Below are 19407 nucleotides of genomic sequence, written 5' to 3' on the forward strand. Positions count from 1 at the left end.
ATGGGGTGGGGTGGGGTGACATGAGGCAGCAAATAAACCTCCCCTGTAGGACCTGCAGGTACCCTGTAGCCTCTTTCAATTTCAGGTCCACAGTACATAATTGACACAGAGTATCTATCTATGCCACCCCCTGCACCTTCTACAAACACTGACTCTTATTAGTAAATTACCTCTTCGCAAGTCATAATGTCACAGAATTAACATTCTCATTTTGCATCTCTGTCAAGTAGTAGGGGGAGGACTTGCCTAGGCAGACCAGTTAATAATCAAGTATAGAAGATTGGAGGGAAACAAACACGATTAATTTGGTCTTCCAGATCCTCTGTATAAAACTCCCAGATAGTGTTGCATGCAGTGTCACCAGTGCTGCACTTTATGGAGTTGGAATAATCAGCACAGTCCTGACTGGTGCTGGCATATAATAATGGTGGACGAGAGGCTCCTGGAGGGACCCTTGGTGGAGTATCCAGTGACCACAGAATGTAGCAGATTCAACAAGCTTTGCAGTGACCAGTGAATGGGGAAAGGGGGGCATCGAGAGGCTCCTGGAGGGACCCTTGGTGGAGTATCCAGTGACCACAGAATGTAGCAGATTCAACAAGCTTTGCAGTGACCAGTGAATGGGGCAAGGGGGGCATCATAGCTAGAAGAGAGAGCAGAGCAAAAGCTTGAGCTAATTTACTGAAAAGCCCCAGGCCTTGTTAATGAATCTTTATGATAATAGCTCTTTTGACAGGCCGTTCTGTTTTTTCCCTTTTAGAAGTAGCATTGGTGGTTGGCTGGGAAAGATGTGGAGAGAGCAGGGTAGGAAGGGGGTCAAAAGACACGTGACAGGGCTGATTAACAAGTAGGCTTTGTGAGCATTGGCCAGGGGACACCTGCAGCTCTTCCAGACATGCCTGCCCAGTAGGGGTGGTTTGAATGAGAAAACAGCTTCCCAAAAGATGTAACACAAGAGCATAAAAGGAAAAGAAAACTGTGCATTTGTGAGATGAGGGAATTGTAGAGTTTTATCTCTGATTCTCCTTTAAATAAACCTTTCACTATCTAATACTGTCACCCGTAGGTCAGGGCTCACCAGATGACGAGAGAGAAGGACTCATTACCAGGGCTCCAAGCTGGTGTTTTGCTCAAAAAGGAATTTGCTTTCAAACAGACATGTATTCACTAATCTCTTTTCTTAAAAAATAAATAAATAAATAAAACAAACACAAAATCTCTTCCAACTCAGCTGACTAAGTCTGAGTGGGGATGACAGCAGCATTCACTGGCGTGATCCCACAGAGCAACTGTCCAGAATGAAAATAAATGTGACTTTTCCTATCAGGGCACAGTGGAGCTTTGTTTGTAATTCAATTAAAGAACACGTGTTACAATGCTCTTCTATGACAGAGGAGATAATAAAGAGATCCACATCTTTGGGGCTGAAATTCAGCTAAACCTGTGCTTGACAGATTGGAATCAGTATCTTAAGAGAGCCCAAAGGGGACAGTCCTTGGTTTCCAAGGACTTGGGGGAGGGGGGGAGAAGCAAGAGAAAAAAATCCTCATACCTTCCATGTTCATCCAGCTTAGCCCAGATGTATTCTAGATGGTTGTTTCTCAAATTTATTGACATTTTCCATAGCTAATAGAGCCTTGATGCATATCAATTGTGTGATCATATTTTATTTTTTAAAAAAATTTATTTATTTTAGGCTGTGTTGGGTCTTCGTTGCTGCACGTGGGCTTTCTCTAGTTGCGGCGAGTGGGGGCCACTCTTCATCGCGGTGCACGGGCCTCTCACTGCAGCGGCTTCTCTTGTTGCCAAGCACGGGCTCAGTAGTTGTGGCACAGGGGCTTAGCTGCTCCACGGTATGTGGGATCTTCCCAGACCAGGGATCGAACCCATGTCCCCTGCAATGGCAGGAGGACTCCCAACCACTGCGCCACCAGGGAAGCCCGTGTGATCATATTGTGAGATATTAATTCATCTTTCGGTTTGTCTATCTCTCTCTCTCTCCCTATTGAAATGCTAAGTCGCCAAATAAGGTCATCACTTAAATTTGGTTTTAGCAGGACTTGGAAGGAATTAAGTGAGGTGTCATCAGTGTCACCTTTGGAAAAGGTTTCCTGGCGGTGGAGGCTGAGTTGGATGTCCCTTCTTGGCATTTTCACTGGCTTCAATTTCCTTGTCTGTAAAACGTAATTAGTGATACCTTCCTCGGGAGGTTGTTTTGAAAATTAAGTAAGCTAAGTTATGTAAAATGCCTAGTTCAGAACCTGGTGTCCTAGTCCATTCAGGCTGCTATAACAAAGTACCATAGACCAGTGACTTATAAGCAGAAAACATTTCTCACCGATCTGGAATCCGGGAAGTTTGAGATCAAGAAACTGGCAGATTCAGAGTCTGGTGAGAGGTCACTTCCTGGGTCATAGAAGGCTGTCTTTTTGCAGTGTCCTCACATGGTGGAAGGGGTGAGGGAGCTCTCTGGGGTCTCTTCTATAAAGGCACTAATCCCATTCATGAGGGCTCCACCTTCATGACCTAATCATCCCCAAAGACCCCCCCCATCTCCTGGTACGATAGTACCAGAACACCTTGGGGGTTGGGTTTCAATACATGAATTTTGGGGGGGGACCCAAACAATCAATCTATAGCACCTGGCATGCACTCTCAATAATTGATGGGCATTGTTAGAACATGCATCAGAAAGCTAAATCCATTCATTTACTCATTCGGCGTGCTTATTTTTTAGAACACACCTTGTACTAGGTGCTAAGCAAGCCCCAGATGATAACAGCAATGAGCCAAACAGATATGCTTTCTGACTTTCTGAATCGGACAGTATAACGGAGGGGAGAGGGGTAGGCAATGACAGAGCCAAACAGGACCATGCAGTTTTGATGACAAATTGTGACAGGTGCTGTGAACGGACAGGGCTTTGTAAGGTCACAGTGCAGGAGAACTCCATCATCTAGGGAGTCAAAGAAGTCTTCCTTTTGAATGGACTTTGTTGCCGAGTTTGCAAGGATAAGGGTTGACATGGAGGGTGGGACATGAGACAGAAGCAGGATGTGAGAAAGGGTATCTGTTCTGTTGTGGTTTAATTTCATACTGTTGGAGGATCAGGAGATTTATTGATGTGAACTTAGAAGAATAAATTCCTCCAGTGCCTTTTCTGGCATGAGTTCCTATCCTCTGGTATCACAGGGATGTGTATGAAGGGAACACAGACAATGCAAGGGAGATGGTTTAGGGGTCTGCAGGGAAGACACCTGGCTGGCAAATAGGAAGGAGCCAATAGGGTCGTGGAGTTAACACAAGGAACACCGGGCTGAGAGGCGGGAGAGTCAGATCTTGTCCCCAGCTAGCAGTTTTAGTTTATAGTTGAGAAAACTGGGCTTCAAGAAAATTGTGTATTTACCCAGGATGTACACCTGATAGTTGGTAAACCTTAGACTAAAATCCAGGCCTTTTAATTCCAAGTCTCTTGACTATACCACAAATGGAAGGATGTGAGAAAATAATCGCTGAGGTCCCTTCCAGGTTGAAAGTTCAATATTATGAATGATCCCTGTGGTGCTTCCTCAATAGTAAAGAGAAAAAAAAAAAAAACCAAAAAGAAAGAAAAGGAGGAAAGGTAAGGTCAACAAGGATGGAAGGAAGGAAGGATGGAAGGAAGGGAGCAAAGAAAGAAAAAGAAAGAAAGAAAGAGAAAAGAGATGAAGACCCACAGAGACAGACAGACAAAGAAAAAAGAAAAAGAAAGGAAAGGAGAAAAGAAAAAAATCTTAAATTTTATCTATGATTTTTCTACTTTGGAATATGTCCAACTTAATCATTTATAGAGCCGTTAAAATCCACATCAGAGCACTTGCCAACTGAGTGTTCTGTCTCCAGCCCACCGTCAGGGCACTCACTAGGAAAGACGCGAGACTTCCCTGCCATATTACTCCAGCCAATGCTTGATTATCTGTGCCAAACACAGGGCAAGCCATGGAGACACGAACCCCTGAGAGAACTCAACACGGTTCTGAGTCATTAGCTCTAATATCCTCGCAGCTCCAATAGCGTCCAAGCTGGAGGTTTCTGCTGAGCTTCATTGCCTTAACCTCTTCCGTGCTATTGTGTTGAGCCTGTAGGTTCAGAAATGAGACGTAACACTAGGCAAAGAAACAATTTACTTTGCACCCAGGGCAGACAACAAGTAAAGTCACCTGGCCGAAATTACGGTCTCGAATGTAGGCAGTGCCTTGTCCTTTTATTTTTTTTATTTTTTTAAAATTTTATTTATCTATGGCTGTGTTGGGTCTTCGTTTCTGTGCGAGGGCTTTCTCCAGTTGTGGCAAGCGGGGGCTACTTACTCTTCATCGCGGTGCGCGGGCCTCTCGCTATTGTGGCCTGTCTTGTTGCGGAGCACGGGCTCCAGACGCGCAGGCTCAGTAACTGTGGCTCACGGGCCCAGTTGCTCCGCGGCATGTGGGATCCTCCCAGACCAGGGCACGAACCCGTGTCCCCTGTATTGGCAGGCGGATTCTCAACCACTGCGCCACCAGGGAAGCCCTGTCCCTTTATTTTTTACACCAAACCTCCTTTTGGCTACTCCAGGTATAAGGCAAATTTGCTTCTCCTCAAAGCCTTTTGGGCGTTTCCTTTTTCCCTAAAGCCATGGCGACCAGACTCCGTTCTTCATGCCAATGTCTGCTTCACTGCCCTCCCCTGTCACACACACACAATTTTTCAGTTTACGCTTTTGTAAAAAATTTAAATGTGTTGCCAGTTAAACATGCAATATCAAAGGCCCCAAGTTGTTTATTTCTGTTTCTCTATTAGAAGAAAGGAGTCATGATAAAAATTGTGCTTTGTGGTTCTAATGGAATTTAAATATGTTTTTAAACAAAATGTTGGTAAGAGACACCTATCTCCTCCTCACCAAAACCCCTCATTTTATAAAACAAGTGTTTAAAAAAGTTGGATCTATTTTTTTCTGTGGAATAGAAACTCAGCAGTGACATTGAAACTTGTTGTTAGTAATACATAGCAACAGCTCCCGGGGTCTCTGTGGTGTACTAAGAGGAAGCTAATGACTAAAATTGAGATATTCTGACGTGATATAATACATACAAAAATAGTCTCTAGGGCTCCCCTGGTGACGCAGCGGTTGCGAGTCCGCCTGCCGATGCAGGGGACACGGGTTCGTGCCCTGGTCCGGGAAGATCCCACGTGCTGCAGAGCGGCTGGGCCCGTGACCGCTGGGCCCGTGAGCCATGGCCGCTGAGCCTGTGCATCCGGAGCCTGTGCTCTGGGGCGGGAGAGGCCACAACGGTGAGAGGCCCGCGTACCGCAAACAAACAAACAAAAAAATAGTCTCTAAAAACAGCGTATTAATAGCACTCTCAATTTTAACCAAAGTTACTGTAAAACAGAATGATCTTCTCAACACTTATCCCAAATTCCATTACTTAAGTATTTCCAAGGGCTGGAGGAATATCTAGAAATGTACAGACCAGATAGTACAAGAGAGTCAAGAGAGAAAATAAGGTCAGTTCTTCCTGACACACAAACTACTTCAAAGGAAACTGGACATCTTTTAAGGAGCAAGGGACTGTCTTTTGGGGTCTAGGCCATCAGAAGACGGTTTTGTTCAGAAATGTCATCTGTGTGTCATGGAATCCCCAGTCTAAGATTTAACTCAAGACTGGCTACGCTGGGTTATGTCATTGGAGAGTAACCTATGTTACTTTACAAAAGATGTATTTTTTTGGGCCGTGCAGCATGTGGGATCTTAGTTCCCCAACCAGGGATTGAACCCACAGCCGCTGCATTGGAAGCACAGAGACATCCCTGGACCACCAGGGATGTCCCCAAATATTGTGTTTTAAGAAAAGACGTTATTACCCTTTGTGATGCTAACCCCCTGTTCAGGATACAGACACATCCCTAGTTCCTCTTAATGACCTATGATGTGTGTATAAACTGTGAGTTTGTATTCACACTTTTGAATGTATATACATTTAGTCTGTATCTTTCAAGGTTATCAAGTTCTATAAGGTTTCCAACTACTTTGCAAAGTAATACTTTATTTTACTTTCTCCAAATGCTCTCATTTTCTGTCTCCAAAAGGTGATCCTTCGTCCCCTTTGGGCTCCAGGGAAGCTGTTCATATTCTTTCACTACTTCTGCAAGCTTTTTTAAAAAATTAATTAATTTATTTAAAAATTATTTTATTTTTGGCTGCATTGGGTCTTTGTGGCTGTTCGTGGGCTTTCTCTAGTTGTGGCGAGCAGGGGCTACTCTTTGTTGTGGTGCGCGGGCTTCTCATTGCGGTGGCTTCTCTTGTGGCAGAGCACAGGCTCTAGACACGCAGACTTCAGTAGTTGCAGCACGTGGGCCCAGTAGTTGTGGTTCACGGGCTCTAGAGCACAGGCTCAGTAGTTGTGGCACACGGGCATAGTTACTCTGCGGCATGTGGGATCTGCCTGGGCCAGGGCTCTAACCCGTGTCCCCTGCATTGGCAGGCGGATTCTTAACCACTGCGCCACCAGGGAAGCCCCTGGCAGGCGAATTCTTAACCACTGCACCAGCAGGGAAGTCCCTGCAAGCTTTTTTTTTAAATCTCTCTTGGTCTTGCCCTAAGTTTCAGTACACAAGTTCATCCTAGACATGTCCCCTTAAATCTGTCATCATCGATGGAATGCATTTACCCTACCAATGAGTTTTTCCTTCCATATTTTCTATTCTAATCAGTTCTAATTGTTCTACCCATAAAGTTCTTTCATACCACCCTCCCCAATCTAAATTCTGTTCATTCTCCAAAGTTCATCTTTAGGTCATTTCCCCCACTCCCCCTACCATGTCCTTTCCCTCTTAATCCAATCCACTCCAAACTCCAAACTACTCTACCATTTCTATTGGTCCCCTTCATGCCACCTCCAAGCCTCCTTTCATTGTTCTTAACCATTTTAGAGTTTTCTCTCTTGCTCTTGCCTTGACAGTGAGAGACCAAAGGCCAGATATCCCAATTTAGACTTGTTCTGTAGGAGGGAGCTTTGCATCTAGCAAGAGCCATATACTACATTTTAGAGTCTTTAATGGTTTTTCCCTGTCAATCTTTGTCAAGAAAATATTTAGTCTGTCCTCTTGCTAAGTTTATTCCCCACCTGGAATTGCATCACTTTTATTGCATCTATACACACAAGGACACACCTATTATGACCGTGGAAGCTGGTTATCTCAATATGAAGCAGCAGGAAGGGGATTCAGTGGGTTATCATGCTGATAGATGAAGACTCTGCAGTCTTTAGAGCATCTACAGACTTCATGCAGGTGTTTGACTGAAAATTGTATGGTATCTTTGGGTAAAAGAAGGGAAATAAATAGTGCTGAATCTGAGCATATCTGGCTCCTGAAGCCGTCATTGCTCATTCTGAATTAACTCACTGGCCTTCTGGATTTTATATACTGTACAACCTCACGGCCTTGTCCTGCCACAGGCAGCATGATTGACCTTCAGGGTACTAATAAGGTCAGCATTTGCTGCCCTGGTCAAACCCACCATGCGTACTTGGTTCTCATCACCACTTTTCTGAGCCAGGGACCTCATCTTTTCCTTATGCAGTTTCTATCATCACAAGCTCAGGGTTAAGCCAACAACAAGGTGATGTGTTACCAAAAAAAGTCAGTACAATCTTAGACTCATTGCAACTTTGGGTGATGGCATACCTGGGCAGAGCTGACGTTCTAGCAGAGCCAAGAGTCTGGACACTGTTGCTAAGAAACAGTTTAAAAGGCTGGAAGCTGTATTACCCAGAAAAGAGGATGAGAGCAAGCAACAGGATTCTCTGTTTATCTGTACGGGTTGGGAGGTAATGTGGAAGTGGGACTTTGTTCATATGAAAGCTAGGACTAGTGAGGTTAAATTACAGGGAATCTCCATAAGTTTACAAATGGAAGGGATTAGGGCTTCCCTGGTGGCGCAGTGGTTGAGAGTCCTCCTGCCGATGCAGGGGACACGGGTTCATGCCCCGGTCCGGGAAGATCCCACGTGCCGCGGAGCTGCTGGCCCCGTGAGCCATGGCCGCTGAGCCTGCGCGTCTGGAGCCTGCGCTCCACAATGGGAGAGGCCACAACAGTGAGAGGCCCGCGTACCGGAAAAAAAAAAAAAAGGAAGGGATTGCATTGTAACTGGTGGGATTGCATTGTAACTGGTGAGCACGCTCCTAACACTAGTCAGATGTAAGGACTTGTGTTCGATGGTTAATCAAGATCTTATGGAAGAGATGCCTGCATTATATGCAACTAGAGACGCAAATCAGCTCTAACCCCAGCCTGCTTTGAATCTGTGATGGTTTCCAATTCATTTATGTCTTTCAAGAGATGTAGCACCTGAAACAAGTAAGACTGCAGATTTGGATGAAAAGATTTTATGTGAGGGCAGGATTGGGAGGGGGGAATGGGCCGGGGGAAGGTTTGTCCAATATTAATCTTGATGGTTTTGTTCTAGTGGGTCTATCTTGAATATAGCAATGGTCATTCACAAGGCAATACTAATTTTGTTCCCTCCTTCACAACCAGTACACAACTCAATACAGTCACCCCTTACTATTCATGGGGGGTTGGTTCCAGGACCCCCACGGATACCAAAATCCACAGATGCTCAAGTCTCTTATATAAAACCCAATAGTGCCATCAGCTCTCTGTATCTGCAGGTTCCGTATCTGTGAATTCAACCAATCTTGGATTGAATTTCGACTATAAGTACGCCAGGATTTCAGGCATTCTAAAACCTCTAAAAGTTTGAAAAATAACGTTTGGTTGCTTTTTCATGTCAATTTACAATGACTAGGAGTACCAAATAATTAGGCTTTTGGGGAATTATTCTTTGGAGAAAAGGTACCTTTTACTGAGTTGCTTTCATACATATATCACATTCAATCTCTAAAATAATTCTACAAGGTAAGCATTTTTATTCCAATTTTACAGTTGATGGAGTTGGGGATGGCAGGCAACTTATTCAAGTTCACACGACCATAATGCTGCTGAGCTAGTCTTTGAATCTGGGCCTGTATGATGCCACAGTCCTTTCACAGAATCCCATGGCTCTAATCATATATCCTGCATATTTTTGAAAGATGGAAGGCAATGTTTAGAGAAGCCTGTTACTTCTGAAAGACATGACTTGGCTTTACAAGGATGGAGGAGTATTTGCTTAGCAGTTGGGAACTCCAGCTTTGGCAATACACTAGCATGGGTCTGAATATCAGCTCTTCCCTCTAAATCACTGAGTGCCCTTCAGCAAGTTCAATAACTTGTGTAGGTCTCTATCCTTACCTGAAAAATGGGAGTGCTAACAGTACCTTCCTCATAGGGCTGTTTTTAATAGTAAATGAAATAATATATGGAAAGCACCTAACACAGTGTGGACGTGGTAAGTTTTAACCATTGTGAGGAGTATACGGTTGACCCTTGAATGATACAGGTTGGAACAACACTGGTCTACTTATACGTGAACTTTTTTTCAATAATTATATTGGAAAAGTTTTTGGAGATTTGCAACAACTTGAAAAAACTTGGAGATGAACCGTGTAGCCTAGAAATATCGGTAAATACAGTACAGTATTGTAAATATATTTTCTCTTCCTTATGAGGGATATCTTAACATTTCAAGATATAGTAGTTCTATCACCCCCTCAAAGTTCCCTCGTGCCCCTTTTTGGTCAACCCCATCCTGCCATTTCTGGCCCCTGGCAATCACTGACCTAATTTCTGTCCTTACAGTGTTGCCTTTTCCAGAAAATCATACTGGTAGAATCATACAGTATGTTGCATTTTGAGTCTGGCTTCTTTCACTTAGCATAATGCTTTTGATATTCTTGGTCCATGTAGTAGTATGTTTTTTTAAATGCTGAATAGTATTCCATTATATGGATATACCACATTTGTTTACCCACTCATCAGTTGACGGACATTTAATTTCTTTCTGGGTTTTGGTGATTTTGAATAAAAATTCATTTTGAAAGGGTTTTTTTTTTTTTTTTTGAAAGTTGTCAACCTTGTTTTTTAGCAACTTACCCTAACTTACTCATGTAGCAATTAGCAATTAGTACTTTTAGTTTGATTTGATTTTAAGGAATTATCTTTTGCCTTTTCAACTGAAGTATTCATTCTGAAATATGATGATAACTAGGACAGGCTGGTCATGGGAACTTAGCATAGATGCTCCAATAGGTAGCCTTCTCCCTGTACTTGTCGTTCCAGGCCTGCGACTTTCCTCGTGGAGGATAGAACGCCACTTCTTCTCCGTATCTGAACAGGCAAATATTCTGCTCGTGGAGGGGACTTAGAAGGTAGTGGTTGTAGCTGCCTGAGATCCAATAGTCGCCCTTTGCAATAAGGCTGTGATATAAATAATCGTATGTGAATGGGTTTTCAACTTTACTCATGGGAAATTGGGAGCCGAACTTTAGTTCTTCAAACTGTTCTGTTTTGAAAATTACCTATCTTAGAAGTAAGAAGAAGAGGGCATATAAAGACATCAAAGTTCTAAGATAGGTGAGTGCTGATTTATTACTTAGTGTATTCACTGAAACTGGAATTTGTCTTTTAGATTCATTTGCCTCTGGCATCACAGTGCCGCAGTATCACATTGCCAAGCTATGGCTGTTGAAACTTCTCTCTCTCCCTCTCTCTCTAACATCCTTCTTTTCCCAGAAAAAGCCCGAGCGGGGGTGGGGGGGCGGGCGGGAGCGGAGATGATGAAGGAAGGAAAAGGGAGTAAGGAGTGGAGAAGAAGGAAATAGAAACCCTGGGTAATTATATAGCACCTTTGATGTTATAATCTCAAAAGTTGTTTTCAAAATCATCTCACTTGACACTGCTTGATTGTCAGGATGGGGGAAACCAGGTAGGAACTGGAATGGGTTTTTGTAGAGAAACACAGTGCAGTGGTGAATTTTATGTGTTGGCTGGCTGGGCCATGGGGCACCCAGATATTTGGTCCAACCTTATTCTGGATGTTTCTGTGAAAGTGTTTTTTGGTGGAGAGGAACATTTAAACTGGTGAATTTGAGTAAAGCAGATTATTTCCATAATGGGAGTGGGCCTCATCTAGTCAGTGGAAGGCCTGCGTAGAACAAAAACTTGAGCTCTGGAACAAGAGGGAATTCTGCCAGCCCACTGCCTTGGGACTTGAATTGCAATTCTTCGTTGGGTCTCCAGCCTGCCAGCCTATCCTGCAGATTTTGGACTTATCAAGTGTCCGCAATTACATGAACCAATTTCTTAAAAATTTTAAATAGTTATAGATAGATATAGATATAGATAGATACACACACATATCCTCTTGGTTCTGTTTCTCCAGAAAACCTTGACTAATTCACACAGCAAGTCAGTGACAGAAGGAGAACAGCCATCTGGGTGGAGACAGGAGAGTCCAGTGGTTAATGGTAAAGGCCCTGGAGCCAATGAACCGCCCTCAAATTAAGATTCTGCCTACCATCAGCTGTTTGCTCAGTCTCCTTATCTGGGGAGCAATTCTACCTACCTTATGAAAATGTGAAGGAGTAAGGGCCCTGGAAACCCAGCTGCAGTTCCCATTGTAATTAATATCTGAGTCCTAGTGGCACCTATTTTCTAGGTCTGCTTCCACACTACAATGGCAGAGTTGAGTAAGACCTGCAAAGCTGAAAATACTCACTATCTGGCCCACGCTAGAAAAAGTTTACTGACCTCTGAACCATGATATGGGAAAATTTGACAGTAATACTTCACAAGTAACTTGACTAGATAATGTTCTTTTTAATCAGAAACCACGTTCTTGCAAATCTATCTTGAAGTTGGTCTCTTTGTATGAAACTTTAAAAAAGTGTTAGACGCATCAAACAATCTTGCTAAGTCTCTGTGACGAAGTGTATCACGTTTGAGCAGAAATCAGTCATCCTTGTGTTTTCTTGAGCAGGCTCCTCCTGAATCTATTAAAATTGCCAATATCATGTGCAACAGGCTTCTCAAAGCTCTTGTTTTTGATTAGTTTGGGAGTTAGTAATTTGGCGTAACCACCTTTGAGAAAAGGACAGAAATAATTACTTTAAAACTTGGGACATTTTCTGGGTTTGGGAGTGACAAGGTAGGGGATTTTGTTGGGGTTATCTCATTTGAATCAGTGCCAATCAAGGCATGCCAAGAACATTTCTCTTAAGAGCAAAAGGAAACGTGTCTAGGGTGGCTGATATTTCCTAAACGATGTATATGCTGTAGGCATAGATATGCATCCACACATGTGTCACAAATACACTCACATGTATGCATTTCAGGCACACCAGTCTTCTTCCTGCTGAGATGTATTTTGTTATAATTGTTCTATTGCTTCCAAGAGACAGAGACGGCCCTGTCTTCATTCTGTGACCCCTATAGTCCTAGACTGACTGCATTGGTCACCACAGTGGTGATTGCAGAATAGGTTGCATTCAGCCTGGCAAGTCCTCCTCAGCAACAAGTTCCCATCACCCCCGTATCGCCATTCTCACTTGTCTTGAAGTTTGTTTGCTGGGCAGCTGTCCAAGCAGTGACTGGGAGAATGACTCACTGCGGGGAATGACATCATAAGGAAGATTCAGGGGGTGCTCATCCACCCGGGGGGGTACCTGCACACGCTGTGATGGGAACAGGCTGACGGGATTGGGGAAGACTGGTTATCCTGACACAAGGGATACTTCCTGGCAGATACGTTATCTGATTAGAATCCGAAAGGGTGAGTAATGACTGTTGCCGAGAAAGTGAAGAGGAACTGCAGGGAAGGGAAGGAATGAGTTGAGTCGAAGGGTGCAGATGGTCCGAAGTCCCTAAACAGGTACTCAGTGGTCGTAGGTTCTGCATCGCTTCCCCCTGTTTAAGTGCCTGCCTCCCCCTGCTGCCCAGTGCCACCCTGGATGTTTCCAGGGAAAGAGGAATCAAGTCAACCCCCTAATTGAGGGAGTGCCTTCTGACCTCTGGTCTCTGTGAAACTCGAACTTCTCTCTGTTGCTTCCTCTGTACCAGCGTCTCGCGGTAGGAAGCACCACCGTCAGTTCGTTCCTGCACGGGCGCCTTGCGTGGCAGGCCCGCCCTGGGTGGGGTGGGGTGCAGCTTTTCCACAGAACCCTCTTTATCTGGATTAGATGAGAGGCTTGATCTGCCGGTGGTGCTGTTTAACCAAAGAACTGCCTTCAGGACTTTCCTTGGTGAGTGAAACTTATTGTTGACAAACCAAAATTGCATGCAGACTCACCCACAGTTTATATTCAGGCCAGGTAATAACGCCAAGTGCATTGTGTAAGTAACAGTTTCTTTCTTGTCACAAGTCGTGGGCTCAGGTGTCAGTCTGGTGGTTTCATACACATCTTCCATTAAGATTCATTGTTAGCCAAGTGTCTGCAGGATCTGATTTAAACATGCGATAAGACACAGTGAGGCCTGTGTAGTTTACATGTACATGTAATTTACATGTATAATTTACATGTTTAATTCTTTCCTGAATTTTTTCCTCTACTCTTCACAAACTTAGACATATGTCTTTCTTGAATTAAATAGTAAGTAAGAATTTTAATAAAGCACTCCCTGAATAAAATTTTAGGAGGTCTACTGCTAACTTTGATGGTTGGAAGACGGAACTGGTATGTCAGTGTTGATATTTGCTGGTGGTCCTCATCTCGCCTACATAATATGGTTTTGTGCAGGGCTGTGAGCACTGCCTTACACAGTAATATGACACGATCCTTGATATTCAGCGCAATTTTGAAGCAAAAGCATGACACTAAGACCCTTCTGACAGGCTTCCACTTTGCCCTGTTAAGCGTTACAATAGGGCCATTCTTTTTCCAAGATAGTCATTGAGACCAGCACTATCAGATTATGGCTTGATAGCTATTTATCACTTTGGTTTGATGTAAAAAGCAGGCATCCCTAATCACTGACAACTTAAAAAGACCACAATGTTATCAGAGAGGAAAGTTTTAAAGAAATATTTTAAACATTACTTCACAAACTTTCTAAACCCTTAAAGAAATCTGGCTTTCCATGCAAATATTTAATACAAGAAGCTGTTAAATCACTTTTAAAATAACCCCCCTTTTTTTTTTCTCACCGCTGTGGCCTCTCCCGTTGCGGAGCACAGGCTCCGGACGCGCAGGCTCAGCGGCCACGGCTCACGGGCCCAGCCGCTCCGCGGCACGTGGAATCTTCCCAGACCGGGGCACGAACCCGTGTCCCCTGCATCGGCAGGCGGACTCTCAACCACTGCGCCACCAGGGAAGCCCCTTCCCTTCTGTTTTATGTATTTAGTGTGGAGAGGGCCAGGGGACAGAAAGAATTTCACTGCTCCTTCTAGGATTTCATCACAAATACCTTGTTTTTTACTTCTGGGGAATACTATAAAGGGAAGTTGGGATATGATAAGAAAGGCTTGGTTGATTCGATTATATCTGATGCATTTGTCGATTGATTGAAATTATCAGATTTCAGGAGTACCTAGGACAGAGGAAGCAATCTCCTGATAGCCGAGTGCTGGGTGATGGAGCGAGGACTTCTCCTTCCCCCATCTGAGTAACAGATGTTCTGTGTTCCCATCGCAAGTGTCTTTTGCACATCCCTAGTCTGATATTCATATCATGAGGTTTCACGATCTGCCCATTCCATTCATCTGTTTCTTCTGGACTGTGAGCTCCTTGATACCCAGCATGTGTTCTTTATACTGTTTTCCTAAATCCTGGGCAGAGTAGATGCTCAATGAGCATTTTGTAGGAAAGGAAGGAAGATAGGAAGGAAGAGAGGAAATGAGGGAGAGAGGAAGGAAGGGAGAGAGGAAGGGAGAGAGGAAATGGGGGAAAGAGGAAGGAAGGGAGAGAGGAAGGAAGGGAGGAAGAGGCAAAAGTTTACATATAATGTTTACAAAGATACCCAACAAAGTAGAACATGTACTTAGTTTGATGAGTCGTTTGATTAATAACGAAGTATGATTTATTTAAGATTCAAATACAAGTTATAATTTAACGGGTACTCTGGGCCTGACATAATGAAAAATAAGTGCAATACATTTTAAAAGGCTTTCAAGTCTTAAGTATAAACTAAACAGATGAGATTTTTCAACCTTAAGAATTACCTGGGATATTAGCTTTGGAAAGTGTAAAAGGCAAAAAGAGGGAAATTGCTGAAATGAAGTCAGGGGGATTATTTGCATAAATATGTACAGTCACTATAAACTTCCAAAGGAATTTAAAATCACAATATAAACTTCCAAAGGAATAAAAAGGAATTGCTAAAAGAAAGCAGCTTTACTTATTGTCTTTATGTATTAAACCAAAATATTTTAGTAAGTCTTACTGTTAAGTGGTTGATTTAATTCTTTTGTAAATAAAGTTATTTTTTTTAAACCTGGAAAATGTAAATATGTTGGTGAATCATTGGAGAACTCCCAGTCTTCTTCTTTGTTCCACTTCTTAAACAACCAGAAGATTGTAAATCCTTGAAGTTTCCTTGGAGTTATCTTAGGTAAAGTCCAAAGTTTGAGGTAGTGTTCCATAAACCATAAATCTCACCACCAAAGTCCCTAAATCTCACCACCAAAGTCCCCTAAAGCAGAGAAGGATCAAAGGACACTTAGCATTCTAGGTTAGTCCTTACTTAGCCTGCCTTCAACCTGTTTCTTTAAAGATTCATCATTCTTGGCGTTTCACCCACGACCTATCCAGCTTTTCTTTAAAATATACTTTTTTTTAATCTTAGAATAGTTTTACCTATGTTTTTTTTTAAAAAAAATATATTTATTTATTTATTTGGCTGCATCAGGTCTTAGTTGCAGTGCATGGGCTTCTCTCTAGTTGTGGTGTGCTGGCTCCAGAGCGCATGGGCTTAGTTGCCCTGTGGCATGTGGGATCTCAGTTCCCTGACCAGGGATTGAACCCTGCATTGGAAGGTGGATTCTTAACCACTAGACCACCAGGGAAGTCCCCTAGAACAGTTTTACATTTATAGAAAAATCACAACAATAGTACAGAGAGTTCCCATACACTCTGTACCCAGTTTCCCCTATTATTAGCATCTTACATTAGTAAGTTACATTTGTTACAAATAATGAACCAGTATTGACACATTCTTATTAACTAAAGCCATAGTTTACTCACATTTCCTTAGTTTTAGCCTAATATTCTTTTTCTGTTCCAGGATCCTGTCCTGGGTACCACCTTTCCTTTTGCTGTCAAATTTTCTTGGGTTCCCCTTGGCTGTAACAGTTATTCAGACTTGCCTTGTCTTTGACGAACTTGACAGTTTTGGGGACTAGTGGGTTACGTATTTTGTAGAATGTCCCTCAGTTGGGATGGTTTTCTCATGATTAGACTACAGGTTTTTGGAAGGAAGACCCCAGATGAAGGGCACCTCTCAATACATCCAAATCAAGAGAAAATACTACCAATGTGACCTATCACTGTTGATGTTGACCTTGAGCTCCTGGCTGAGGTAGTATCTGTCAGTTTTCTCCACTGCAGAGTTAACTCTTTTTCTCCTGGTTCCAAACTGTCCTCTTTGGAAGGAAGTCACTAGGCACAGCCCACACTTAAGAAGTGGACAGTTATCTTCCACCTCTTGGAGGGCAGAGTACAGAAATTATTTGGAATTTTTCTGCACAGCCAATTTGTCTCTTCTCCGTTTATTTATTTATTCAATGGTTTATTTATATACACATTATGGATATTTATTTTTACTTTTGGTTGTAATCCAATTCTACCTTATTTATTTTCTTGCTCAACTTGTTCCAATTTTGGCCATTAGGAGCTCTTTTAGTTGGCTTCTGTGTCCCTTTGACATGTGTCTATCATTATGGGGTTTTCTTTTTTATCACTTTTTAAAAAAACCTTCTGGCACAATAAGATACTTCAGACTCATCTTTGGTGTTTCCTGCCCCAGTCCTAGGATCAGCCATGTTTCCAAGGAGTCCTAGTTCCTTTTACTGGAGGATGCTATAAGAAACCAAGGTTTGAGGTCTAGGTTATTCTTGGTGTCGTTGCTTCTAGGTCCTCTCAGCTGACAGAGAAAGGAAATTCATGTGTGTATATTAACTTGTATTTATATGTATGCCTATAAATATTTGTAACCAAATAAATATGTAACCAAATATTTGTATATGTAGCCATACAGACACATCTAAGTATACCTCTATTCAGCTAAACATACAGTGTTTCCAATCTGGATCCATTAACACATGGATCATTCTAGCCTTCTCCCTTTGCTTATCTGTAAACTCTCATGCCAACAATGAGAAATCTGACTCCATTGTTGGTCATTCATTTACTTAATTGTCAATTTCCAGCATGCAGGTATAGTAAATCTGAATTGTTCATCTGTACCCCTGTGGGAAACAACTTTATCAACTCAAGCACAAAGCTTGCTTTCAGTTTATTTTCCCTTTGGTCTTACAGACTCAACTTACTTCCAAAGTTACTAGGGTCAACACCAATTTCCCCCAAGCCCAAAACCCCTTGATGGGTTGTTTTACACATTTACAATATAGTTAACTTGTTTCCTCACATTCTTCATTCCATGTCTGGGGATCCCCAATCTCCAGAAGAATTTTCTTTTTTTTTTTTTTGCTGTATGCGGGCCTCTCACTGTTGTGGCCTCTCCCGTTGCAGAGCACAGGCTCCGGCGCAGGCTCAGCGGCCATGGCTCACGGGCCCAGCCGCTCCGCGGCACGTGGGATCCTCCCGGACCGGGGCACGAACCCGTGTCCCCTGCACCGGCAGCCGGACTCCCAACCACCGCGCCACCAGGGAAGCCCTGAATATACGCTTTTTCTGACTTACCCCCACACTTCCGAAAACATGCGCACACAGATACACACACACACTCACACACTCAGACACACTCAGACACATACACTCACATTATTATAGGTTATTGTTAATTAATTAATTAATTAGTTAATATTTGTTAAAGAAGGAGCCTCACTTGGGACCAGCTTGCCAGGTAATTTTCACACTGGACTGTGCTGAGCATCGCTGTAAAGGATGACAGACTGTGAGGTGGTAGGGCAGGGTCACATCCTCGACATCTCCTGGGGTGCTTGTTAAGAACTAGACTCTCAGACTCCACCCACATCTTCTGATCAGACTCCTCAGGGGTTAAACCCAATAACCTATAATAACGTGAGTTATTAACAATAATAACTAATTAATAATTGTTATTCTATAATAACATTTAGCTCTTCCTTATGAATTTATGTTATACAAATACAAATGTCTCTCTCACTACTTGTCTTTCGAGGCCCTAGATTAACACAGTTTGACAATAAACTGGGGAACCAGACTTTGCTCTCTGCCCAGCGTAGTTTCTCATCTATAGTGACCTGTGTTATGAGCACAATCCCTATGTTTAAAAACTGTAACAAGTAGATATGACTAAGATTAATTTTCTTAATCAACCAATTAGATTTTGAGCACACAAACAGATATTGTCCTTTTCTAGATATCAGTATAAAATCTATTAAGAATCCATCTGAAACCGTTCTCAAAGTCTGTGACATCTCTTATTTTATGATGGTAAACTCTCCCTATTCAAAATGGATTTCAGTTTTGAAAAAGGCCTCATTCAGAGGCAGGTTGTTGAGTAAAGGGAATAATCAAACTGAGTATGAAACTGTTTTTTGGTTAAAAACAAGCTTTTACTAAAATGTAATACAGTGATTCTGAGTGGGTAAGTAAAAATTCTGGGGATGGTGTATGTGTTGGTTATTTTGAAAATGCATTCGGAGATGGCAGATTGAAAAAGAAAATCCTTGATTTCATTAAATAAACAGTAAGAAAAGTTTCAACTTAAGTTTAAACTTTCTTGTATGGCATGATAATTATGGTGGGGTTTAGGACAGAGGATAACTGACGGTCTTTAAAATTTTTTTTCACGTGTCAAAAAGATGTACGAAAGGTTAAAAAACATTGTTGTAAGAAGACTTTTTTTCTTGTGTGGCTTCTGACTTGATTTTAAAAGCAATTCACAAAATAGGACTCCAGAAAGATTTTGAGAAATGGCCTCTGCAATGAAACAGAGGTACAGTCTTAGGGTGACTGTTTTGAAGTTTACTGCTCATTTTAATATTAAAGTTCTAGTATACTCACTTAAAAAATTAGATCAATACTTGATAGTCATCTTTCTTATCCAGCTGTCTCCCCAAGGAGTTGAAGGGCTTTGCAGATTTTAGACCACAATTTTCCACAATCCTTATGAAAAAATAGCAAGTTATATGATGTGTATAGGTTCTCAGGTTCTCTGAAATTTCAGGTGCCAGAGAAATACCAAATGTAGTTTCCCACACTTTGGTTGTTTTTTATTGTTGGTGTTTTTAGCCAATATATGGTCCCAGGTGCTACGGTTATAAGACTGCGATTCTGTAACTTCTGTGGA

At 42.4% G+C, this 19407-nt stretch overlaps 1 long non-coding RNA gene across 1 annotated transcript in view; it reads left to right on the forward strand.

Annotated features, from left to right (window-relative positions):
- LOC136793316 (uncharacterized) overlaps positions 1 to 19407 on the forward strand; it is a 36908-nt gene that overhangs the window by 8346 nt on the left and 9155 nt on the right. The window lies entirely within an intron of this gene.

Source organism: Kogia breviceps, chromosome 20, assembly GCF_026419965.1.
Source record: "Kogia breviceps isolate mKogBre1 chromosome 20, mKogBre1 haplotype 1, whole genome shotgun sequence".
Classification (NCBI taxonomy): domain Eukaryota; kingdom Metazoa; phylum Chordata; class Mammalia; order Artiodactyla; family Physeteridae; genus Kogia; species Kogia breviceps.